At 47.8% G+C, this 26,587-nt stretch overlaps 1 pseudogene; it reads right to left on the reverse strand.

Annotated features, from left to right (window-relative positions):
- The window catches only part of LOC133342622 (semaphorin-3A-like), a 66,795-nt pseudogene extending 42,435 nt beyond the window's left edge, over positions 1-24,360 (reverse strand).
- Between the last annotated feature and the right edge of the window lie 2,227 nt (positions 24,361-26,587).

The raw sequence follows: 26,587 nt of genomic DNA on the forward strand, positions 1-26,587 counted from the left end.
CTTGCCTAGTCCTGGCCAGCTGGCTCTCAAACTCAACAAACAAACAAACAATCATTTGATGCGGGCAAGACTTTGCACGTGATTCTACCGCTGGGGAAAAAAAACGAACACGTGGTGATATTTTCATCAACTCAAGTTAATTTAGTAATTTTATTCGCAGTGCATCAGATCCGCGCCGACGCATTAATTTCATCGCTTGAATTCAGCGGATGCGCAAATCTATCTTTCAATAAAATACACTTCTTGACTACGCACGGATGCACTCAGGGCATGTTACAAAAAATCGATTCCTCAATTAAAATGCACTCACAATGCGTCCATGAAATCGTCCGTATGAGAACGTATGTTTTAACAATTGAAGGAAATTACATGCAGCAATGGTGTGAGCTAAGTAATTACGGGGCTGCGCCTTCATCCACGGAGGCCAACAGAGTGAACGACGCTGTACCGATGAGCCAGGAAACCAAGCAAGAAGCAATATAAATGAGATGGTGAAAGCGAGAAATAAAATATTAATTCCCGAGTTTATTCTCTGTGATGAAATCAATTCTGACAATCCATTGCATCACAATGGGAGGGGATGGTGCCTATTGCAAACATGCTGCTGTAAAGGACCTTGAAAGTGTCTGCGAGCAGGTGGCTTATTTGGCCTTCGCACAGTGACCTCTTTTCGCGGACACTGTCGTGAAATCTGTTATATTTCGTTGGTGCAGGACGTAAAACAAAATACACGCACAGCTGAAAGCAACCGGGTGCCGTGTTCACTGCTGTTCCCAGAGCTCAGCACGGGCGGAGCAGCTTGGGTTTCAAACCAAGGGGAAAACCTTGGGATGTAGAGACCACAGCTTTGCCCCAGGGCTTCATTCCGCTCAGCATTTTACAGGTCCCCCCCCCCCCGTATTTTCAAACTCCACAAGCAAGGCACCGCAGAGCGAGCAATAACTCAATGGTGAAATCAGAAATAGAAAAATTGTGAAAAAATATTTAGGGTAGTAAACTAATAACATCGACTGACCTCTGTTCTGTAGTCATCATCTTCTACAGCAGGGACCACGATCTCTCGACTGCTGAATGAAGGACTCCCCCACCTACCTCGCCACCACCTGCACGGTCTCAGGAACCCATAATCAATCTCTCTCCTGCACGAGTGCTGCTCTCATCAATCTATCTCTGCACTGGTTGTCCTCGCAGGCATGTTCCCTCTTTCTGGCTGCCATTCCATCGCAAGTCTCATCCATTAGTCGTCGTCCCTTGCAGCGACGTGCCCTGCGCCCAAGCCCACTTACCTCTATTAACATTGAGCCTTAGTACTGTAAGCTTCGTATACCGAGCAAGGGAGTGACCACATTTTGTCGATGCTTACAATTCACATTTCCTGTCTAATTCATGAGCTCCTGTATCTGTCCCTCTCTCAGGTGAATTACCAGCATGCATCTCTCCGTGCTCCTTGATACAGTCTTATCAGCGTTCACGTTTCTGACCCACGTGTCAGCGTGAGTACTGTGCGTGGATATTAAATGTTGTTCTTTCATCACGTTTGGTATGTTGCTTTTATTGATACATTTTATATTTCCAAAAGCAGTCCAAAGGGCTTCACTCGCCCCTCTATATCATCCGATGTTACTGGGAAAAGCACTCACTCTAAATCACGGAACCTCACCAGTGCAAATGACAATATGGTATAATCATTTTATATTGTTGTGAGGCGCTTAAGGTAATATCAATAAAAAACCACCACCATTCTGTACCTCCGCGTGAAAAGAAACTTCTAAATAACATATATTTTTATACAAATAAAATACGCTCGTATAAAACGGTCATTTTAAACGTATATACAGAGGTAATGAAAGATTGGCTCTCTTCCTGGAGGCGCAACTGAATATATTTTCTTTAAATTTTATTTATCTGATGCAAAAGCTTTATCGGAGAATACAAACAGAGCCCTTTCACTGTAAGCTCCGTATGCCAGCAACAGAAGTGACCCCATTCCATTTCCTGTTATAGGGCTCTGCTATCATTTACGATCAGTCACAAAAAAGCATGTAAACATTATAAGGCTGCTGTAAAACGAAATAAGCCTGGCAAATAAACCTGCTACGATACGATGGTTTTAAGACCGTGGCATCAATCCCGGGTGCATCGTCAATTCTGAGAAGTAAGATTGTTGAATTCGCACAGCTGGGTTCATAACAAATCTCAGCGGTGGTGGGGGGGGGGGTCGAACAGGTTGCGATGTGGTCGCTATGACATCAACCGCATGGAATTCACGGCTGTATGCTGGGCATTCACCCGGGAAAAGCTCCTGTTGAGATGTGCTTCTCTGAAATCCGATAACAAAAAAACGCATTTATTTCATGCCGTCTTGTATGCCGTGTACATAGGACGATTCGCCGAGTGTTCTGTTTGATTGACGGATGACCTTAAGGCCCACTGTGTTCTCTGCAATAACCAAAACGCTGTAGACACCTGCAAGAGGCAATGCAATACTGCCCGCTGTGAAACATTGCCTCTTAGTAAATCAGTTTTGTACAACCCCAATTTAAACAGATGGGATAAATATTGTACCACGCGTTATCGGAAAGAATTCCCGTAACCAGAGCATTTTTGAGCATGACCAATTTCTTCATATCGCAGAAGCTAAGCGGATTTTGAGCCTGGTTAGTATTTGGATGGGGGGACCATTGGGGCTTGCCAGGTGTTGTAGGCGTGACGCTGTGCGTTGGGCTAAGGAGATGACAGTGCTTAGCATAACTTCCTCCTGAGCGTGGGTTGTCTTTGTGGTCTCTGATTTCCTCCCACGTGAAAGAAAAAAATTCATTACTCGAATTGACCAAACATCCAAAGGCAGGATCCCTGCTGAAAATGAATCTTGAGACTGATTGAAACTCTTCCAAGGTAATTGTCAATTTGTATGATAAATGGAAACACGGCTGACAATAACTTTATTAAACAAAAAATGCAATACGTTTTTTTTGGCCACAATATGCAATCCACTCCATCTTAATAAACATTTAACCTCCGTATGAACCGTGGTTGAGTACTCCCTCTACTTAGCAACCACAACAAGCTGTTGGTATTTAATTGAGGTTCTTGTGTGGGAGTTGTGTTTGGGACTAAGAAACCCATCAAATGCCTCATCCTCACATTGGAAATGTGTGACTCATGCCCAAGCCGTGGAAATCCAAAGAAGCCCTCAATTCCTTTACGGAAATGTCACGCATTTGAATTTCTGACATTTATTAGTGAGGTACTGTCATTTAAATGTGGGCGAACACATGTATGACTTTCGCAGTTGCTAAAGGGGGCGGTTGGCAGGGGTGGGGGTTGCTCAAATCAATTGCTGAGTGCAATGGGAGGCAGAAACGGAAAGAGGAAGAACACGGATCAGTTAGTTTGTCAAGATGAGCAGTTGAACAGGACTTTCCATGAGTCTTACGAGTCAAATGTGTTTTGCCACAAGCAGCCCTTGCTTCCGCGGATTTTTGTAGCTGTGCTCATATCGGGATGGGCTAATGTGCATTACTGAAGACCACAATTTAGTCAAAATGCCAGATCTCGATGCCACACTGGCAACACACTGTCATTGTGACTCACCCACAAGCACAGACCAGTGTGTAATGAGCAGCATGTGCTCAAGTCTTGTGTTATTGCCAGCCAAAGGGCAGCTGGTCCGATGGTCGAGGGTGACGTAACTCTCACACAACCCTCGTAAGACAGTCACCACTAACCCCTGCTCCTCACTCGTGGTGCTCAACACTCACCAGATTCAACGACTACCACCCCAACCACTTCATATACACCCCTAATCAATGTCATCGCGCACACACACCTCTCTAACTTTCTGGACATCTGTGAAAAGGAGCTCAATAGCTCATCGGGTTCATCTAGTGTAAATACATATTTTGATTTTGATTCTGATCTCGAATGATTTTGAAACGGGGACACGTGGCACGAATGGCTATGGAAAATGGTAGAGGTGACATAAATGCCAGGGCTGAAGCGCCCAATTAATCAGGTCGAAGTTTAAAAAATTGTTATTCAAACCTCGTTTTGACGGACTGCGTATCGCAAGCAACTTTATAATGATATCTTGTTCATTAACATTGGTGGAGTGGCTTCAGAGGAGTTCTACGTCAAACATCCATGCACACAGACAAACACGCAATTAGCCACTTATTATACACATGTGTGCCATCTGAATTTTCCTAATTGCTGCACTGGACATTAATGCATGTGCATTTCCAAAAAGATGCATTCCATATGATAACAAAAAAACGAGTTCTTGCGTGGAACAGAGTTGGATATTGGCCACGGCTATTCAAAGAAAACCAATAAGCATAGTAAAAAATAACAAGTGATGTGGATAAACAATTATGAAGGATATATATTTGTGCGGCAGTGTGGTACAGCAGTAACACTCGTGCCTCAAAGCACGGGGTTCTACCAGATCCTCTATTTTCCTCCCATAGCCAAAAACCCCACCCATGAAATGTAACTGATATTGGCCAATCATTGCAAATGCTGACATGTTACCTGCAAATTATTCAATTGGGGATCACACACAGCAGCAATATCGCCTCCTACTGAACAAAAACTCGGCAGGATTCCCCGCTGATAAAGAATCTTGAGGCTCGGTGAGGCCCTCCTAAGGTAAACACGCGTTGTAGTCAAAAAAATGATAATGTAAATCTTGAATTAAAGCTTTCGTGACTGCAGGAATTCATATTGTTTGAGTCTTTCAGTAAAGTCACGTAAAGTCACGTAGAAGGGAAATAATGAAATAATAAAACTAAAACACAATATTTATTTTATTATTTTATAATTATATACTTTTATTTAATAATTATATTATTTTATTATGGTGTATTTTTATTATTTAATTATTTCCATTCTACGTGACTTTACCGAAAGAACCAAGAAGATGAATCCCTGCAGTCACGAAAGCTTTAAATGGAAATTTAAAGTCACGTAGATAGAAAATGTATAGATCACGACGTTTCGATGCTGACGTCAGCAGTCCTCCTGCTGTGTTTGTTTCACCTGTTGACGGTTGCTTGACTGAGCGATCGAAACGTCGTGATTTATTAATTTTAAACAAAATAATAAAAACTACGACGTTTCGATCACAACACAAGCGATCATCATCAGGAGGAAAGATGACGGACGCCTGGTATTGTGATCGAAACGTCGTAGTTTTTTGTTATTTTCTTTGAACCATCTACGTGACTTTACCGAAAGACCCAAAGAAGAATAATTATTTTGTAATAACGCAAAATACACAAATAATGATGCTGAGCTGTATTCATTGACCCATAAAGGAGCTTGTACGAAGTATGCGTAACGTGAAATGAGATGCGTAAGCAGAAATGTGTTGTGTAAAATAATTGTATGAAGGTTGTTTGAACAAGACCGTGGCAATAAAAAAAATCAATGGCTTATCCTTGACATAAACCCAGATCTTACAGTCACCGATTTTGAGACCGAGTAAAAGTTTTACTCTTCAGCTGTCTCTAGAATGGTGTTGTTTTGTTCTAGTCTTATCTTTACAGCAGATCATAAGGTTAAGGCCAAAAAACACTTAGCCCTTGCTCAATACACTGCTCTATGAAAGCCAGTTCACACCGTGTAAGGATTGTTTGGCCTGACATCGCCATTGCTGGTCAGTGCAGGTCGGTGAAAGGGAGTTGGCCCAGGTCAGATATCAATCACCACCGATATTAGCCGTCGTGGGAATTAAACTCAAGCTGCCAGATGCCTACGGCCGTGCCGCTACTCAACGCAGCATGACTGCCTACCTACCCCGCCCCCCCAACCAATCAAATGCTTAATAAGAGGTGGGTTAAGGCGCAGCCCTGCAATTTCTCGCTCACGACACTGCTGGCAGAAGGTCCTCCACTAGCGGTGGCTCTGGAGAGCTCCTGTTGGCCTACTCGTCCACGCTGATCAGACGTCTTGTAAGAGGTGACAGTGCCCACACTTTACCCTGCCACACACCCCCCTCCCCGCCCTCCCTCCCACCTCTGGATGGACAGAGGTGAGAGAATTTAATAAACTTGCACCGTTGTTTCAACTGCTGTGCCGTGCGATCGAACCGGCGACCTCCGAGTTAAAGGTCCAGTGTGTGAACCATCGCACCGTGCGGCAGCAACACTGAGTGTGAGATATTTGTCTTTTGTCAACGTGACACTTTTTTACTGATTGGCCGTGTCGGGTGGTGGAGGGTCACGACACATTTATAAATAACGCGATCTAAACCCAAAAACGTTGATTATGAATAATATTGGTCTACGTGTTAAACTGAGTGTGAGATAATAATGCGCGTATCGCTTTTTTTTTACATTGATAGTGGCAAGAGCAGAGCGAGACCACATAAATATTCCCAACAAAAGCAGTCGCCCATTAATGGTGTTCAATGTTTATCCACCAGCAAAGGAAATGACGGGCGTCCGTTTAGATTGGGTCCTTTTAGATCGAGAGCGTCAATTGACGTTCAACTTGCGATAACAAAAGGATTAGCCTGTAACGGGGTGGGGGTGGGGGTGGGGGTGCGGGGGGGTGGGGTCAAACCCGTGCCAACTCTTAACATTCTAAGTTTGCGCTCCATAAAAGACTTGACGCCAAAACTAAGTCGCTGTCATCGCACATATCGGGGACTGTGGTGAGGAGGTTTCGAGAGCCGTCTCCGCTCTGCACGGCCAGATAAAGGGGCGCTTCTTTTTTGCTGCTTTTGTCGCGAATCTTTTCTGCGGCGAGAGAGTCGGACAGCGGGAAGGGGGCCGCGAGGTGTGGTGCCGCCGCCACCGCCACCGCCGCGATCGTTCGGTGACTTTACCAGAGCACATTCGTTTTAGGCGAGGTTTAAACAAGCACACGTTTTCATCAGCTTGCTTATGAGCTTGCGCCTGTGTGCCAAATGGTCTGTTATGTGGAACGTCTCGATAGCGATCAAACCCCAAAAATATGGAGCGCCACGCATGAGCACATAAACACCCCGCCGTACTCAAGATTTATAAAGAGTGTGCATATTTATGGGCCAGATAAGACTCGCAATAACAATAAAACATTTCGGTTTAGTGTCGGCCTCCGATTTGTTAGATTTAGTGCTGTTATGCACAAATGAAACGAAAACCCAGTTTAGCTTGGACAGATGTCAGAATCCGTGCACGGGGAGGTTTGGGTAGTGGCACATGTGCCGCATGCCTTGGTTTAAAAACCTAAGAATAGAAGCGCGAGCAATGACCACGAACATCCCTTTCATGTCTTTCTTTGAAGTGAGCGTGTTTTGTACTGATAGAGGTCCAAGCCATTGCGTTTAATCTTGAGAAAATAATTCATGTAAGAGTTTTTTTTTCATTCTGGAAAATTATTCAATTTCCCTCTGCCATGAGTTTTTTAAATTAATATTTAGTGAAGCTCTTTGCTTGCATTTTTGTTGCATACCGTAGTCTTAATACATTGATAAGAAAACTAAACGTCAGTGTTAATTTGTTATACAGCTGAAGAAGAATGCGAGAATCACGTGAAGATAAAAAATTGTGACATTTGTTTCCAACGGCGGTCTTAAAAAATGTACGGATGTAAACGATTCAGTACCTTAGCTGGAGAGCCTCAACGAAAATCTCGAAAAAGCTCATTAAAAAAACGTCCGTTCAAAAAGTTTACAAAAAACAACGTTAATTAAAAAAGGGAACTTTCAACAAACTTCGCCAACATAACAGTGCCCCTCTCGCTCTCTCATATCTCCCGAGCTCACGCACAAATACATCCGCGTGGACCCCCTCCGACAACGGCGCGGCATTATTCTATAAAGCGGCGCCCGTCGCGGCGGGCGTTGTTATTTTTTTACGCGCGGCGGGCGCGAATGTGAAACGCGAAACGCGATACGAAACGTGAGCGGAGTTGTCGATGGGGGGGGGGGGTGAGAGGGAGGTTTGCGTACCCTGATAAGACAGCTTGATCCTCGGAATCGACGACTTGCTCGCCTGGCCATGCACCGCAGCCACACTCAGCAGGAGCAGCGTCGTGAAGGTGGACAACGTCCAAGTCCACCTTGACCCCGTCGATCGAGCAGTCCCGCCGCGGCAGTCCATCTCAGCCGCCACCGCCGTACTTGCTAATTTTTCCGGCCAAGACCTCGCTCCTCCGTCTGTCGGCAGCGTGCGCACACGGGGCGGAGATGAGGGGGGGGCGGGCGACAGCTACTCAGAGGACAGGGCGGGGCATGGCGGAGTCATCGTCTCACGTCAGCACATATATAGCCCTGGGAGAGACTCGGCTCTTCGGCGGAGAGAGCATGGAAGGAATGCATGAGGGAGGCACGTACAGACGCGGTGCACTGACTGAGGAGGAGGGAGCGTGGAGTGGTGGTGGTGGGTGGTGGTGGTGGGTGGGTGGTGGTGGGGGGTGTAGGAGGAAATTTGGCAGCGCTCTCCGATGTTGCAACACAACAAAAGTGAAAGGCTTAATTGTGAGCCTCGCGCAGCGTTGGAAATGTTTCTCACAATCGGGGCACAATGCGTTCGTCAAAAGCTTTAATTCGGCATAAGACCGGCGCGACAAAGGGAACTTCGAACATTAATCAAATTTGAATTCTTCTATTCGAATAATAATTGACTTAAATGCTTTCAAACACCCTATGCTTTTGCATTGTTGTTTTTTTTCTCTCTTTCTCTCTCTCGTTCATTGCTTTTTCTTCAAATTTGATTCAGAATTGTAAGAAAAAAACTTTTAAAAAATGCACGCTGCGATTGAAAGCCACGGCAGCTGTCTCCTCAGCCCTGAACGATGAGGGGGTTGTGTGGGGATATTTCGGAAAGGTTGGGACGCATTCTGACCGTGGTGGTCCATTCCGACTGCTCCACAGCGACGGTAGAACTTGGCCACAAAAAAAGCCAAAGCACTTGCACAAAAAACACATTCAATACTTTCAAAAATGTCACGTTTGAGTGTTCTGGCTGAATGGTGAGGTGGATGGGGGGTGGATGGGGGGTGAACGAGGTGGGGGGAGTGGAGGTGGGGGGTGAACGAGGGGGGTGGGGTTGAACGAGGGGGGGTGGATGGGGGGTGAACGAGGGGGGTGGAGGGGGGGTGAACGAGGGGGGGGTGGAGGTGGGGGTGAACGAGGGGGGTGGAGGTGGGGGGTGAACGAGGGGGGGGGTGGAGGTGGGGGTGAACGAGGGGGGTGTGGATGGGGGGTGAACGAGGGGGGGGGTTGGAGGTGGGGGTGAACGAGGGGGGTGGAGGTGGGGGGTGAACAGGGGGGAGGAGGAGGTGGGGGTGAACGAGGTGGGGGGAGTGGAGGTGGGGGTGAACGAGGGGGGGGGTGGATGGGGGGGTGAACAAGGGGGGGGAGGTGGGGGTGGGGGGTGAACGAGGGGGGGTAGGTGGAGGTGGGGGGTGAACGAGGGGGGGGTGGATGGGGGGTGAACGAGGGGGGGGAGGAGGAGGTGGGGGTGAACGAGGGGAGGTAGGTGGAGGTGGGGGGTGAACGAGGGGGGGGGTGGATGGGGGGTGAACGAGGGGGGGGAGGTGGGCGTGGGGGGTGAACGAGGGGGGGTAGGTGGGGGTGGGGGGTGAACGAGGGGGGGGTGGATGGGGGGTGAACGAGGGGGGGGAGGAGGAGGTGGGGGTGAACGAGGGGGGGTAGGTGGAGGTGGGGGGTGAACGAGGGGGGGGGTGGATGGGGGGTGAACGAGGGGGGGGAGGTGGGGGTTGAACGAGGGGGGGGAAGAGGAGGTGGGGGTGAACGAGGGGGGTGGAGGTGGGGGGTGAACGGGGGGGAGGAGGAGGTGGGGGTGAACGAGTTGGGGGGAGTGGAGGTGGGGGTGAACGAGGGGGGGGGTGGATAGGGGGGGTGAACGAGGGGGGGGAGGTGGGGGTTGAACGAGGGGGGGTGGATGGGGGGTGAACGAGGGGGGTGGAGGTGGGGGGTGAACGAGGGGGGGGAGGAGGAGGTGGGGTGAACGAGGGGGGTTGGAGGTGGGGGTGAACGAGGGGGGGGGTGGATGGGGGGTGAACGAGGGGAGGGTTGGAGGTGAGGGTGAACGAGGGGGAGTGGAGATGGGGGGTGAACGAGGGGAGGGTTGGAGGTGAGGGTGAACGAGGGGGAGTGGAGGTGGGGGGTGAACGAGGGGGGGGAGGAGGAGGTGGGGGTGAACGAGGGGGGGTTGGAGGTGGGGTTGAACGAGGGGGGGTGGATGGGGGGTGAACGAGGGGGGTGGAGGTGGGGGTGAACGAGGGGGGGGTGGATGGGGGGTGAACGAGGGGGGGGGGTGGATGGGGGGTGAACGAGGGGGGTGGAGGTGGGGGGTGAACGAGGGGGGGGGGGAGGTGGAGGTGGGGGTGAACGAGGGGGGGGGGTGGATGGGGGGTAGAGGTGGGGGGTAAACGAGGGGGGGGGAGGTGGAGGTGGGGGTGAACGAGTGGGAGGTGGAGGTGGGGGTGAACGAGGGGTGGGTGGATTGGGGGTGAACGAGGGGGGGTGGTTGCGAGAGGGGGGGGGGGTGGACGTTGAAAATAAAAACAACAAATAAAAAAGCTGTCAAAGGTTCTTCCTCGATAGGTTCAAATGTCAGCCAGTACTCGATGTTTGTGTTCGCTAAACATGTCGCGGAGCCGATGACAGCCTTGAACAACGCGGGCACCATTTACAAGTGCGAAGGAATGAACAATTTGCAGGGCTGCAGCCTTTCTTTTTTCCTTTTCCCCCCGGCATTTGCCGACAAGTGATGGACACGTCTCGCGAAGCCGCGGATTTCGCCACACAGGCTCCCTTCACGCCGACTTCCAGTAAAAGGAAACGCGCAGAGCGCAAGAGGTTTCGCAGCTTTTTAACGGGAATGGTTGCAATAATTATTTTAGGGGGAAAAAAATATGTAAATTGACAGACGGAGAACAAAAATATTCACGCGCAGACAATAGTGGGGTTTGTTACTCGTCAGACTTGTATATTTACCATACTTTAAAAAAAGAAATATTGTTATTAAATACAATTATGGACTGAAGAGAATATAGTTACGTGTTTGATATTCCAGATTACCACAATTGAGAACACCGATTACAGTGTGGTCGTTGGTAAACATTCGCGAAACATTAACAGCAGATTAGTGACCGGTCGGAATACATTTTGACATCGCTTCGCGGTGTCAGCTGCCGATGAACGCGTTCACTCGATCTGTGAGCAAACGACACACGGACGCGCTTCTGTTTCGCACGATGGCAAAGAACCCACGTCTGAAATTACGCGGCGCAAAGAGAAGCTTAAAAAGATTGAAGCTTAAACATCAAGACGGCAAAAAAGTAGATGTTTTATTTTTTCATGGAATGGCAAAAGCGGTCGCTCAGCGTACGAGGCGTGAAACAGCGTGTCTCGCACGATGGCAAAGACCCGCGTCTGAAATTATGCGGCACAAAGAAAAGCTTAAAAAGATTGAAGCTTAAACATCAAGACGGTAAAAAGTCGATTTTTTTATTTTTCATGGAATGGCAAAAGCGGTCGCTCAGCATACGAGGCGTGGAATCGACTGGGAGATACGACAGGGGCGTCAAGAACCGCGTGTGGCGAAGAGGCAATCAAACTCCCAGATTGCTTGCGCGCGAGTGCTGGACGCAGCAAACGCAGCAAACGCAGCAGGGAAAATTCGCCGTGGGGGAAGAAAAAAACCCATTTTTTTACACGCAAGTGGCGCTCCTGGCGCGTTGGCAGAACGGCACACGCCGCTCACGCTCCCGGAAATCCCAAAGTCTCCAGGCGGCCTGCCGCCACAGCCTTCCCCCCCTCTCCTCCTCCTCCTCTCTCTCCCTGCCTCGGTCTCTCGTGTCCGCCCCCGTGGATACCGCTGCACGCCTCCCCCCTGCCTACGGTTTTTTCCTCTCTCGCTTCAGCTCCCTCCCTCCCACCTTGGGTGCTTCTCCATGAGTTTCATTTAAAAATAATAATAATCATTATTATCTCGAAAAATCTTTTAACTACTCACTTCTAAATCTTTTGTAGTCATTTTTTTTTATTACTTTAGTATATGTTTTGATTCGTATGTTGTTTTTTTTCTGACTTTGTGTGAACGAAAAGACACAAATTCGCCCGTTTTCTCATTGAAAATCGCCAATTTAAAAATATTAATGTCCTGGTCACAAAGGCAAAGTTTGTGGGGAATAATACCCATTTTCTGGACTTTTGAGGCATAAGCAATTAGAAAATAACACTTACTACCCATAAAAAAATGTGTTACAGTGTTATCCGCCATTCCCTTTCCCAATATCTCAAACCGCTGGCCACAGCTTCGCGTCCTCTGGCCCCGCGTTCTTCCTTCCGAGCCAAGCCTGGCGTGGCTCGGCGGACCACCACGTGGCTCTCTGACTAACCACACTGGACTTAAGAGCTCCGCGGAGTGTCTCGGCACACTTATCGCACCAACAAGCGAGCAGACACAGCGGGGGTGCGGGGAAGGGGCATTGGTTCGCAATTATCCGCCCTGCTCCACAAGCCACGGGGAGAGTTTTTTGGCTGGAGTCGGACGCGTGCGTGTGCGCGCTCTCAAGCCCGCGGTTTGCCCCGGCCAGCCAAGCAGGTCAATGTGCTCTGGAAACCACCCATTAAGCACGCAATTTGGCAGGTCCCAGGCTTTTCGGTAGGGCCCTCTCGGGATTCAGGCAGATTGTGACGGCAAGAATTTGAGGGGTCACGTCGCTGTTGGCTGAGGGAATAACTAAATCATTTGCTCCGTCTCACCTCAAGTGTGTGAACACAAAGGGGAAGACGATAGCGCACCCAACTCGCTATGGCAACGGGGGGCCCGAAAGAACATTGTCTCGATGGCAACCCGTACGCTATGGGCTTCGGTGCGGCATTCCGGGCAGGGCACTTCAATAAAATATGGTGACGTTATTTAAATATGTGTTGACCCACAGCTTTGGCGCAGAGCAAGATAAATTGGCGAACCCTTTGAGCCCTGACATCAGAAACTGCCCGAATGCAAACGTTAGGCCCCGGTATTTTATCCCATTTAGGCAGCCGTGCTGAGCCCTCGCACAACACAGAAACTACGGAAAGGGGATTTGAGGAAATCACTGAGATCTTTTCCCGGAACTGAGAGTCTCGTTGAACAGCAAATGATTGAAAACGATATATTTTGAGAACTGCTCTTTTGAGTTTAGTTGCTTGTCCTTCCCCTGCACCTCTAAATAGCGCGGTTGGTTGTGTGTGGTGCGAAAGAAGTTCAATATACATGCAGTACTGCACTTATTCTTTGGGTCTTTCGGTAACGTCACGTAAATAGGTTCAAATAAATGTTTTTGTTATTTCTTTGAACCTATCTACGTAACTTTACCGAAAGTACCAAGAAGCTGCAGTCACGAAAGCTTTAAATCGAAATTTACCGAAAGACCCAAATAATATGAATTCCTGCAGTCACGAAAGCTTTGAGTCAAGATTTAGTTCTGTACTTGACCAATGGTCTACTACTGTTTAAGCCGCACGTGCAATTGAAAAGTATTTAAATCTAAATCATAAGGCTGCCTTAGCCGTGGTGTGCAAGCACTGTCCAAAAACACCTCGCGGCCATCATGATCAATGCCGCCTTCTGGAGACGCAACATGCAATGTATTCCATTGTAAGGCATTGCACGAGGCCACATTACTGATGGCGATGGTCAGGTGTTCAAGGTCTGTCAATTTCACAGGAAGGAATGGGATGTGGAAACAGCGTGTTTCAGGATGCAGTGTTGGAGGACTGCAGCCAGGTTTTGTTGTTGGCTTGACCTTGATGTTTTATTTTCTACACCCAGCACCGCGTGCTTATTTTTTTCCAAATCGTCTGATGTATGTTCGCATGAGGGGTTCACATTTTTTTAAAACGTGTTTTTGGTACAGACGGCTCCTCCTCAGACCCGGGGGAATAAACAAAATACACCCAGGTCACTACAGAGAGAACCGCTCACAAAAATAGAATTACAGTTAAACATTTTATCTTGAGAGCCCAATGGTAAATGTCTATGATCACAAAAGGCACGTTCCTTCCAGCGGCTACGTTTTATTCGCTCGTGTTAGTCGACCACCGCCGTTGAGCAAAACGCTGATACACCGTGTCGAACACCGAGGTAGTAAAATGTGCCGTGACTCGCTCATATTAAATTAATCGCGTACAATGCGTGTCTGTGCACGTGATTTAAAGCCGGTCGTATTATATATTAATTCTTTAATACCCTTTCCCCCACCTCTTCTGTACAATGTCAATTTTAATTTGGCAAAGTAGCAGCCGCTGAGAGCCGTGCACGGCTGTTTGTAGCGGAACGCCATTATGCAAGTGCCTTCTGGGTAGCGGATCCACACTTTGGGGACTCGAACGCAATGAATATATCAACGGTTTTGCTTTAATGCACCTCTCCCACGTGATTGGCATGTTTAATTAAAGTGACCCTTTCCAAGAAGCGAGCTTCAAAGAGGCGCCGACCAATAATCTGGGATGAATTTGCGCGTTCAATACTCGCGGCCGTGATAACGGCTGACAGGAGAGAGGCGATGGGATGGTGTTGTGCAAGAGGCGTTTGCGTTTCTCGACGAGAGCGAGGCATGCGGGCGCCACGGTGGCGAGATGTTAACTACCTCGCCTGGTATACAGGAGGTCGTGGGTGGTTCGATGAGTCATTACACCGCTTGTTGTCCGGCATGGTGTCCAAAGTTTCAGTTCACGGGCATAGAAGCTCACAGCGCATCGGACACAATTCCGTTTCAGTTCACGGGCCAAGAAGGTCGCCGCACATCAGATGCCAGGGTGGTGAGATGTCAACTACCTCGCCTGGTATACAGGAAGTCGAAAGAACCAAAGAGTAAGGAAGGCGTGGGTTCGATCCCGACCCTGAAGCCTGTTGTATATTTGCAGTTTGGTGTTCTCCCCGTGGTCGCGTGGATTTCTCTCGGGGTCCTCTGGTTTTTCCCATCCGCATTTGGAATCGCGCGTTTAAAGTATTTGGCGGAATATAAATTTCCACGTGACAGACTTGGGTCCATGCTGCGCGGGCGAATGCCCGTAAGGCGAAAGAAAAAAAAACACATTTGCGAGAGGCCAAAATTTCCACTGAAAACACCGCATACCATCGTGTCAGTCGATCGATCAATCATACGCTCATCCTGGGGCTGAACAAAGGGCATTGGAAGGTCGAAGCGACCCATTTAACCAGAAAATTCAGTCCATGTACAATTTCACCTCGGGGGGAGGAGGGAGGGGTGGGGCATTCACGCCGTGCTGGAAAATGGGACGCCGTGATGGGAAACGTGTTTGTGCTCTTGGCTCTAAACCCAACGTTGGGTAATGTGTTATATCATTAGTAATCGTGTTTATATTCAGCCGGTACACCTTAAGATAACAACAACAGTGCCGCTGACATGGAAGAAAAATCCCAGAGGAATGCCTCACACTCACTGGGAGTGACTGCAAACGTTAGGCAAATGGACCTGAATGGCGGGTACTATGTTTGACCCGCTTGGATTGACAATGAATTCATGTCCATTAATACATTTAGTGCCACAGGCACCGTGCGTACAATGTAATAATTACCATGGATACCATGACCTGATGGACTCAAGGAGCCGCACAATAATCTCCAATTAGCCACAGTTGGCTGCGTTACAGTGTGAAAGAAGTTCAACATACATACAGTACATACAATAACAAGCTGCTTGTTGATGTCCGAAAGCGTCGTTGTTTGTGTATCAACCCACGAGGTGGCTTGGCATGCATTGAGTCGCTGATGGGAAAATAGAGGGCACTTCAGTCAAGAGAAAAGGCTGCCCAAAAATCCACAGAATTTCCATGTGCGTAATGTCAGACAACTTGGCAGCCTGCTGAGAAAGCAATTGCGATTACCTATTCGTAGAAATTGCCCTGATAGCAATGTTATTCGCTGACATCCAATGGCCCAAAAATGCTTGTCTGGATTTGAGGAGATTATCACATTCTGAGATGCCTTGGATTAAGTTATGAACTTACTTATTTTTATTTTAACAATCGCCAAGAAAGGTCTCAGGGATTTGCAAAATGGATTACGCATCGAGATGGAGAAAACAGATATGGTCGCGATTGAGGCTACTTTGACAACTAACGACAAATCCTGACCATTATTGAGTTGCATTGTTTTTCTTTTGCTTTTCCGTGTATTACATTCATAATAAAAAAATAACATTCGGTGTTTCTGCACGAAAAAAAAATGATGCTAAACACCACTGCCCTCCATGCCTAGATGTATAGAGTATTGCGGTATTTTAAAAATGCCCTTCTCTGGCCCTGACAGGAACACAAAACGCCTATACAATCCCATTTGATTCCTTTAAGATTGTTTGAATTACTTAAAGGCTCTGGCAGGGATTGTTCCTTTAAAAGGATGTCTCTGAGGGTTTCTGTGCAAAGGAATTTGGCCAAATCAAGCGGGAATATTTCTACAGACAAAAAAGGTGGCGCTCTGGTCACATGACCTGTGGGACACCCAATGATCGTGGAGATTTTATCGGGGCTTGTGACAGCGACACGTTGATTCATAACCTTCGCTTCATCACTTTCCTGGGATTCTCTTTTTTATTTACGCTCCTCTCGTCAGGGTTTCGTTATCAGTGACAGCCCATTAACCTGGGCCACGGGGGTGCTGACCTGATGATACATGAACCTTTCAGAAAGAAAGAGTAAAAGTGAAAAAAAGTCCGTCCGAGTAGATTTTAATTCACCCTTGCAGGCGCGCCAGGAAACTCACTGAAAAAGGCAACAAATCCGACAGGATTATGAAATCTCTTCACAACAACAACAACAACTCTCCGCCGACATTTTTTCGTCAAGTAACGAATGACACAAAAATTTTAGGGTGCCAAAGGTCCCCGATGATAACAACGTCAGCCGCAGGCGGCGGTTATGGCCAGCCTGAACCCTGGGCACAGCTGTATACCCCTCGAGCAATCCCGAGCCGGCCGCGACAACTCCTCGCCCCAAGGTGGGAGCATCTGTCTGCCCTTTGGCCCACGCTCCCCTATCGTTTGTCGATAAACAAGCAAAAAATGATGTTGCACCTGCTGCCAGCTCTCTCTCTCCGCTCGAGTGTATATTTCTTCTTTGCATCGCAACTCGAGGTGGCGTGCGACCTTCAACTTCTACTTCTTCTACCTCGGAGGGGGCGAAAAAAGACTCGCACGGCCACTCGAGGCGGACAATGTTTCAACTTGTTTATTCATTTATCTATTTATATGTTACTAGCTGTACTACCCGGCTTCGCCCGGGACTTGTATCTACCACGGCCGGCCGCCTTTGTCTCCCCAGTGGCGATGTTAATACGCTACAGTAGTTAAGTTACTCGTTTGAGGCAGAGTCGACCTAGGGGAGGTTCAAATAATCGTCACCGGTGGTGGCCGTGAGCGGGAATCGAACTGGGTTTGCCGGGTTGGTAGCGCAGCGTAGCGTTAAGCACTACACCCACCGCTCCTCACACACCACACACGCACAGACACACACACAGACACACAGACACACGCAGACACACACAGACAGAAACACACACACAGACAGCACGCTAACCACTACACTACCGCTCCCCACACACCACACACGCACACACACAGACACACACACAGACACACACACAGACACACACACACAGACACACACAGACACAGGCAGCACGCTAAGCACTACACTACCGTTCCCCCTACACAACACACGCGCGCGCGTCCATAGGTACACATACACGCGCTTGCTGCAGACACACACGACTTTCAGGGTGCATACGGCAGTAAACGACTGAAATAATAAAGCGGCAATGCTGTGTAAGGAACGCCTTAGACCCGCATTATACATTTGTGTAATGCGAGCGTAAACACACAAACACACACAAACACATACACAATACACACACACATACATGCAGACACACAGACAGACACATAACACACATACATACACACACATACAAACACAGAAACACATACACACACATACATAGACACACACATACATACACACAAACACATCCACAGACGTACATACACACATACATACAGGCACGCAGACATACACATAAACACATACAAAAAAACCCACATACATACACACACACATACATACACACAAACACATGCACACACATACATACACACATGCATACAGACACACAGACATACACATAAACACATACACACATACACATGACCCGGCTTCGCCCGGGACTTGGATCCACCACGGCGGCAAAACCGACATACATACACACACAGACATACACACAAACACATACACACACATACATACACACATGCATACAGACACACAGACATACACATAAACACATACACATGACCCGGCTTCGCCCGGGACTTGGATCTACCACGCCCAGCCGCCTTTGTCTCCCAAGTGCCGATGTTAATACGCCACACCAGTTACTCGTTTGAGGCTGAGTGGACCTAGGGGAGGTTCAAATAATCGTCACCGGTGGTGGCCGTGAGCGGGAATGGAACTGGGTTCGCCGGGTTGGTAGCGCAGCGTAGCGTTAAGCACTACACCCACCGCTCCTCACACACCACACACGCACAGACACACACACAGACACACGCAGACACACACAGACAGACACAGACAGACACACACACACACAGACAGCACGCTAAGCACTACACTACCGCTCCCCACACACCACACACGCACACACACAGACACACACACAGACACACGCAGACACACACAGACAGACACAGACAGACACACACACACACAGACACAGACAGCACGCTAAGCACTACACTACCGTTCCCCCTACACAACACACGCGCGCGCGTCCATAGGTACACATACACGCGCTTGCTGCAGACACACGACTTTCAGGGTGCGTAAGGCAGTAAACGACTGAAATAATAAAGCGGCAATGCTGTGCGAGGAACGCCTTAGACCAGCAACACATTTGTGTAATGCGAGCGTAAACACACAAACACATACAAACACATACACACACATACATACACACACATACACACAAACACATACACACAGACATACACATACACAAACACACACATACATGCACACAAACACATACACAATACACACACACATACATGCAGACACAGACAGACACATAACACACATACATACACACACATACACACACATACATAGACACACACATACATAGACACACACATACATACACACAAACACATGCACACACGTACATACACACATACATAGAGACACGCAGACATACACATAAAGACATAAAAAAAAACCACATACATACACACACACATACACACAAACACATACATACACATACATACACACATACATAGAGACACACAGACATACACATAAACACAAACACACATACACATGACCCGGCTTCGCCCGGGACTTGGATCCACGATGCCCCGCCGCCTTTGTCTCCCCAGTGACGATGTTCACACACGACAGCAGTTACGCTTTTGAGGCTGAGTGGACCTAGGGGAGGGCCAGGTCCGTTTCAAATAATCGTCAGCGGTGGTGGGCGTGAGTTGGAATCGAACTGGGGTCGCTCAAGCAGCTTAATGACTGTTTGTACAAAGAACATATAAAGAATCGATTATAATAACCAGGCAAGAGTCCACATTATAGACTGCCAGTACACGCACTCAGCTTCATAAGCAGGCTAGAGTGTACATGATAGAGTGGCAGTACGCTCACCGAGCTTAATAAGCAGGCTACAGTGTACATGATAGACTGGCAGTACGCTCACCCAGCTTAATGAGTATTTGTACAGTGAACATTAAAGTAATCGATTGTTGGCGCGTTGGGTTTAAAAGTAATATTAATAGCACACATTGTGGTGGGGGTGTAGTGAAGAGTAGGAAAAACTTTGATGAATTTACCTCAGAGTGGCGTGGTGGGTGTCGAGGCCTAGTAGCGTGCAAAGCCTGCGGCCTCGCCTAAAATTGTCGGCTTGGAAGAGGCAGGGTACGGGTGGCGTTCCTTCCCCCCCCCCTAGCGCTCCAACAATACTGTGTAATGGCTATTATTTAATTAAATACGGAGCTTATGAAAGTGGCGAAGGCGTGGCTAGCCGTTGGCAGGGGCAACCGCCGTCCAATGAAACTGCAGCCCTTGGCGAAGGCGTGGCTAGCCGTTGCCAGGTCCAATGAAAGCGGCGAAGGCGTGGCTAGCCGTTGCCAGGGGCAACCACCGTCCAATGAAAGTGCGTATGGGCCAAAGTCCACACACACACACACAGACAGACAGACATGAACGATTTTATATATATAGATGTGCAATGTCCGTGGCCATCGAAGTCATGGCCTGAAGTCATTCATGATATAATAGTAATACTGCTAAAGTGCTCTACTATGCACCTCCTGACATTTAACAGTTTTTTGTCTTTACCGCTATAAAAAAAGCTTAATATAAATCTTGATTTGAAGCTTTCGTGACTGCAGGAATCCATACTCTTTGGTTCTTTCGGTAAAGTCACGTAGATAGAAAATGTATAGATCACGACGTTTCGATGCTGACGTCAGCAGTCCTCCTGCTGTGTTTGTTTCACCTGTTGACGGTTGCTTGTTTGAGCGATCGAAACGTCGTGATTTATTAATTTTCTATCTACGTGACGTCATGTATATCCAGCCGCATTGTATTTCACGCACTCTCACAAGACTTGAAAATTGCAACACCGTAGGATTGTACGGGAATTCTTTTTAAAAAAATCGATGCTTGTATTTATTGCCGTTGGTCAGAGGGCAATATTCAACTTTAAAGCCTCATTCACAAGACGTAAGTGCCAAAATAACCACGTTTTCACCACAAACAGTAAAGTCCTCAACATTATAAACGCGTTTAAAAGTGTATATATTTCCAAAAAAAAAAATTTCGAAAAACACTTGAACTACATGTCCAAACTGTGCACAGTAAGTAGTGTCAAACCAAAGTAGCTTGTCTTCCATACGAAGAGACACCAAGCACGATCGCTGTCATTTTGTGGATCAAAACATTCGCAAAGAAGGAACCTTTGCCCTCCCGCACCGTTACACCACCACTACCGGTTGCGTGCGATGACAGGACTATTTTTGTGAGGCCTCTCTAATGCCCATAACAGCTGTCCTTTAAACTCCACATACATGTACACCTACAAATATCTTTCCTTTTTTGCTGTCATCACGTGCGCTTGCTAACACACACCCCACTCCCCACCGCACCCCCCCCCCCCATACGGCGACATTTACATATGACTGTTTAAATATGAATGTTAATTTAATTTAAATTTGAAGTTTTTGTGACTGCAGGGATCCATACTCTTTGGTTCTTTCGGTAAAGTCACGTGGGTATAAAATAAACTGCAGTTGTCCTGCTGTATCGGTTCTGCCTGATGACGGCCGCTTGTATTGCGATCGAAACGTCGTGATTGAATTTAATTTATTTTATTTTATACCTACGTGACTTTACCGAAAAAACCAAAGAGTTTGTGAATTCAATTTTCAGTCCTTTGTCAATCCACTGCTGGACGAAAAAAGCCTCCCCACACCAGTCCTGACAGATGTCTGAGCATACTTCACCACGTCGGTTAGTATCATTCACGGATGTATTTTGAACTTCTTTCGAACCGTACGTAGCCATCCCTGAAAATCGTACGTGGCCAACCGTGCTCATCGGACGTGTGGAGAGGGGTGTCCAAGCTTTGTACGGATAGCACCTCGTCATCGATAATTAGCCGGGACCCTGGATTTGAACCTTACAGGCGCTGGGTTCGTGGCACGGTGTGCGAACCAGCGGCACCACTGCTCTATCGTGCAGGGTATAAGCACGGGGCGCTGCAATTGCTCCACGCAAATGCCTAACTTTCAAAGAGGCCGAAGGTAAGTCGAATGTGTCCCGTTGGGGGCCTCTCTGTGGCGTACGCCTCCTAATTTTTCTCAGCTCCGCTCTGAGCTCATCTTTCGTGTAACGCTGAGAGGACTGGCACACCCCCCCACCCCTGCCTGCCCGGCCCCCAGATGTCTAAATTCAAGCCCGCTTCGGGAAAGCTATAGCCTTCACATTTCAGCAGCTCGCCACGTGAACTGGCGCCTCGTGTCGCCTTGGGTCAAGGAGTCATCGAGTAACGGAGCGATTCTTCGCTTTCCCTTCCGCCTTTCATATAGGGTTGCCACCTCTGAGGTACAGAAAACCGGAACATGCCTTGGAGTACAGAATATCTCGGAATGCCGGAAAGGGTGCAGAACTGCGCGCAAACGCATTGCACGGAGCGGGTTGTTTCATGTCCGGTAGAAAAAAGCTTCCATAATTCCCAGGACGGCTACTTCAAAAGGCAGAGATCAAAAGAGGATAATCCTAGGAAAAGCAGGGCAGGTGGCAACCGTAGTTGCACGACGCTTGGGTTTTTGTAAGTAATGCCTCAATGCAGGCTCCTATGACTCGCCACCTCGTGTGAATAGTAAATCCACACGAGTCAACATGATATCGCTGGCCGCCCCCCTTGCCCTCGTCTCCGACGCAGACAGCGCGGTTTGTGATGGTCTCGTGGTGCAAATCCATTAATCCGGAGCGGGTGAGAATGTTGTAGACACGCAGCTCACCCTCTCGCACCTCCTTGCCTCATGCGGAGCACATGACAGAGGGTGGATATATTTCGTGATTCATCAAAAGCCCCTCACCAACCCCATGTGGCTGTGAAAGATTTCAAAATCACCCACGTAGAACTGTGAGGAAGTGTATGCAAAGCTCTGCGTAGAAATTAGTTTTTGAACAATGTCATTCATTCTCTGATGTGTTTTTTTGGTTGTACCGCAGGTATAAAAAATAACTAACGAACTATTTTTATTTTTCCAGGTAAGGCCCACCGAGCTATACAGATATTTTGTTCAGAAACGACCTGGCCACAAACGATCGCTCAACGAAGCGCCTTATTAAGTGAAAATTTAAAGCAGCCAAAAACTCTAAGTGTGGAGGGAAAAACCTGAGGACCCGGAGAACGATCCACACGACAACGGGGAGAGAGACATGCAAACTCCAAATATTCAGTCGTCAGGGTGGGGATGGAACCCACGACCTCCTGTATACCAGGCGAGGTAGTTAACATCTCCCAGCCACCTCAGGGCCCTCTGGCCATCGTGGCGCCTGCGCAAAAAAAAAGCAAAACTTGTTTCCAGAAATACAACAGTGAAGCAGTGCTGCTAATTAGACTGCAGAGAAAGCCTCTTCATTCCTCATTGAACCACTTTTTTTTTCTCCTGGCCGGAAAAATGTGTTTCTAACACGTAACTTGTTTCATTGTTGATCTAAAATGCACTCGGCTGGACAAAGATCAACATTTATATCCAACCCATGGAAAAAAAAGGCAAAGTTATATTTATTTTGGCAGCTGAAAATATTCCAAAGTAATTCCATTCTTTTTAAAGTTTAATTTACTTGTTTCATCTATTTCAATCAAATGTTCTTGCTTTGCAGAATGAAAATACTGTAGGTGTTGTATGAGTGTATTTTTCTGCTGTATTGCTACAAGTGTTCGTGAATAACAATTTACTTTAATGACACATCCAGTACTTTAGAAACACTCGAAGTTGTTAAAGTGTAGTCACAGCTAAATAGAATATTCCAATGTCACTATTATGTAAAAAATAGATAAATGGTTTCAGATCTAAAATGCTTCTCATGTAAACACATTCCTGCAGACTACTGTGCCGCTTACTTTGTTTTTGTTTAAAACGGTGACCGCAAGCGTAGTTTGCACATCTCTGCATGTGCAAGTTTTGTGCATGGGGAGTCGACAAGATGATGAATTTATTTGCACTTCCGTGTGCTTACATTAGGCCACCGCACGCGTGCCTCCATTTGTGTCTGCACGCAGCGTCGTGTGCGTCCCTGAACGCGCATGTTCACCAGAACAACACGTGAGCCTGTGCTCACAAACCCTCTGCAAGAACACTGTTGGTTTGGTTGTTGCTCAGAACGTTAGCTTGTGCTCGCTAAAGACGCTGGTTTGTTAGTCCACCTATACACTCACATACCGACCTATCCACCTTACCTACCCACCCACCCACTGAATAACCTACCCACCAACTTACCTATGTACCTACCTATGCACATATCTACTAATTTACCCACTTACCTACCCACTAACCTATCTACATATGTACCCATTTAATAATTTAGCTATCTATCTACCCACCCACCTACCTATTTACCCACCTCATTTCCCATCTATCAATTACAATGTCAAGATTCTTTAAGGACCTATAAAACAAACCTTGAAATATACACGCATATGTATTGTGCACAGAACAAACAACAACAAAAACCCAACGGGTAAAAAAAGAACACGAAGCCCTCCCGAGTGGGAACCGCACGTCCCTCGCACCGCGCATCACTCAGCCAGTCGTAAGGACGTCGTGGGTCACGATTGAATGAAGCGGCGAGGGCTGACGGAGTTATGGGGTCCTTGCTGCACAGGGTCCACCCCAACCACAACCCCCCCACCGGCCACCTTGGGAGAGATAAAAAAAAATGACGCAAAGGGTCACGCGCGCCCGCGCTGCGGCGATGCCTGCCAACCCACGCGGGAGACAACGCGCGCCCAGTGGTGATTGACACACGACTTGATTATGCTATCGCGTCGCTCTCATGCCAGTCACGCAAAGGCAATCGCACGCGCGCACACACGCGCACGTGCGCGCGCGAACAAAGACAAAGATCCCCCGTGCAGCCGACAGACTGTCGGGGCAAGTGCCTGTTAGCGAGCACCTATGGAGGCGGGAACGGCGCATGAGGGGGTGGGGGTGGCCGGCACCACCTTTGTCTCCCTGGTGGCGATGCTTTTTTACACACCGCACCGGGTACTTATTTTGAGGCTGAGTCGACCTAGGGGAGGCTCAGAACCGCTTCGGATAATCGTCCCCGGTGTTGGCCGTGAGCGGGAATCGAACTCGGGTTCACCGTTGTACTACCACTCCCCATACACGCACGCACACGCAGGGTTTCTTTTTAATTATGTAAACATTTAATGCACACGCTCTATCCGCAGAGAGGTGGTGGCCCAGCTGTTGGTGCACGTCACTACGAGCGCGGTGACCTAAATTTGAGATAACGTCCACGGCTGACATCAGTGGCGAATGCCATTTAAACCAGTCATGTTCTCTCCTTTGACCACCCCACACCGACCAGAATGGTATAATGGCATGGTCGAACAGCCCCGATTACCTTTGTGGCCCTCATCGAGTAGTGCGGATTGACAAAAGGGCTGTACATAAGACTTATACAAAGAGCATTTGTTTGGCTGCAGACCTCCGTTTATCTGTGGGAACAGCGGAGAATTTGCACCATGCTTACACGCACGCACAGATGCGGTCACTTTTTGCCGATGCCTTCTAAGCCGCAATTGCGTCTCTTGCGTAAAGGATCCATAAATACAACTCACTGGATATGCCACGTATAATGAAGCTAGGTTGTACAACCCTAGCCAAGACGTTGCTCTATTTAAGGGCACTGCAAGTTGCACAAATACAAGTCCGTTATTACAGCCGGGAGGAATGTTACATGCAGTTCACCAAATGTGGCCATTATAGACAGAGCCTTAAAGATTTATTAAAATTTGGTTGGTTGCTAAAAGCATTCCACGTGTTTCAAGTATAGCTGTTAGGTGCCTTTGCCCGTGTGATTATAGTTTTCAGTGATCTTGTCTCGTACAGAGAGAGTGGTGCTGCAGCTGTTAGTCCACTGCGGTAGCAACTCGAGTTCAATTCAGGGCCATGGATAACATCAGTGGCAAAGCGATATGTGAAGCACCCGCCCTCCCACGTTACCTGCCCGCACTGACCGTGCGTGATAAAGTATGGTCAAATAGACCCCCTGACCTGCATGGCATGAGGGGCTATTTGATAGGGAGGGGGGGGGGGACTGTAGGGGCACCAGAGAAGAAGAAGCCACCACCAACACAGCAACTAAGGGACATTTTCAACACACAGGCCTTTGCGGCCAATGTTATTTTATTACAAGTCTGGAAATCACCTGGCGATGCTGGTTGTAACTCCCAGCGAAACGTTTATGGAATTATGAAAACAAATAAGAATGGGTTTTACCCTTTCTGGCAATAAAACAGGTGTTAAGATGTTCAAACACAAAATAGAAACCTTTTTCAAGGATTCAAGTTCGCATTCACCACACGTACTTGTGGTGAACATGCAAATAAACGCGCTCTGACAATAGCTGGCATTGTCTTTGAAACGAATTGGCCTACACCAGAAACAGCCTTGAGACTAGGCCCTGTTGAGACGAGGTCCTAAAGAAAGCTATTTGTTTGCACGTCCACGACAAGTAGGTGTGGTTAATTCAAACAAAATTCGTTGCAAAATGTTGATATTTAGTGTTTGGACATTGTAACACCTGTTTTATTGCCAGAAAGGGTAAAACCTATTTTTGATACTGGCAAAAAAGGTCCCATTTTGTAGATGCTCGTTGCTAAATTGTTAAACGTGTGCGGATCGCTCTCGCTCTCTCTCTCTCTCACACACACTGGTGTACTGATGCAATAATACATTGGCACGTTTGTTTCAGTGACAACTTTGTTTGGCTGTGTCAGGTGGAGGGAGGGTGTACGACACACATTGGCAT

The sequence above is a fragment of the Lethenteron reissneri genome, chromosome 15 (assembly GCF_015708825.2).
Source record: "Lethenteron reissneri isolate LAM-NWPU_2019-01 chromosome 15, ASM1570882v1, whole genome shotgun sequence".
Taxonomy (NCBI): domain Eukaryota; kingdom Metazoa; phylum Chordata; class Hyperoartia; order Petromyzontiformes; family Petromyzontidae; genus Lethenteron; species Lethenteron reissneri.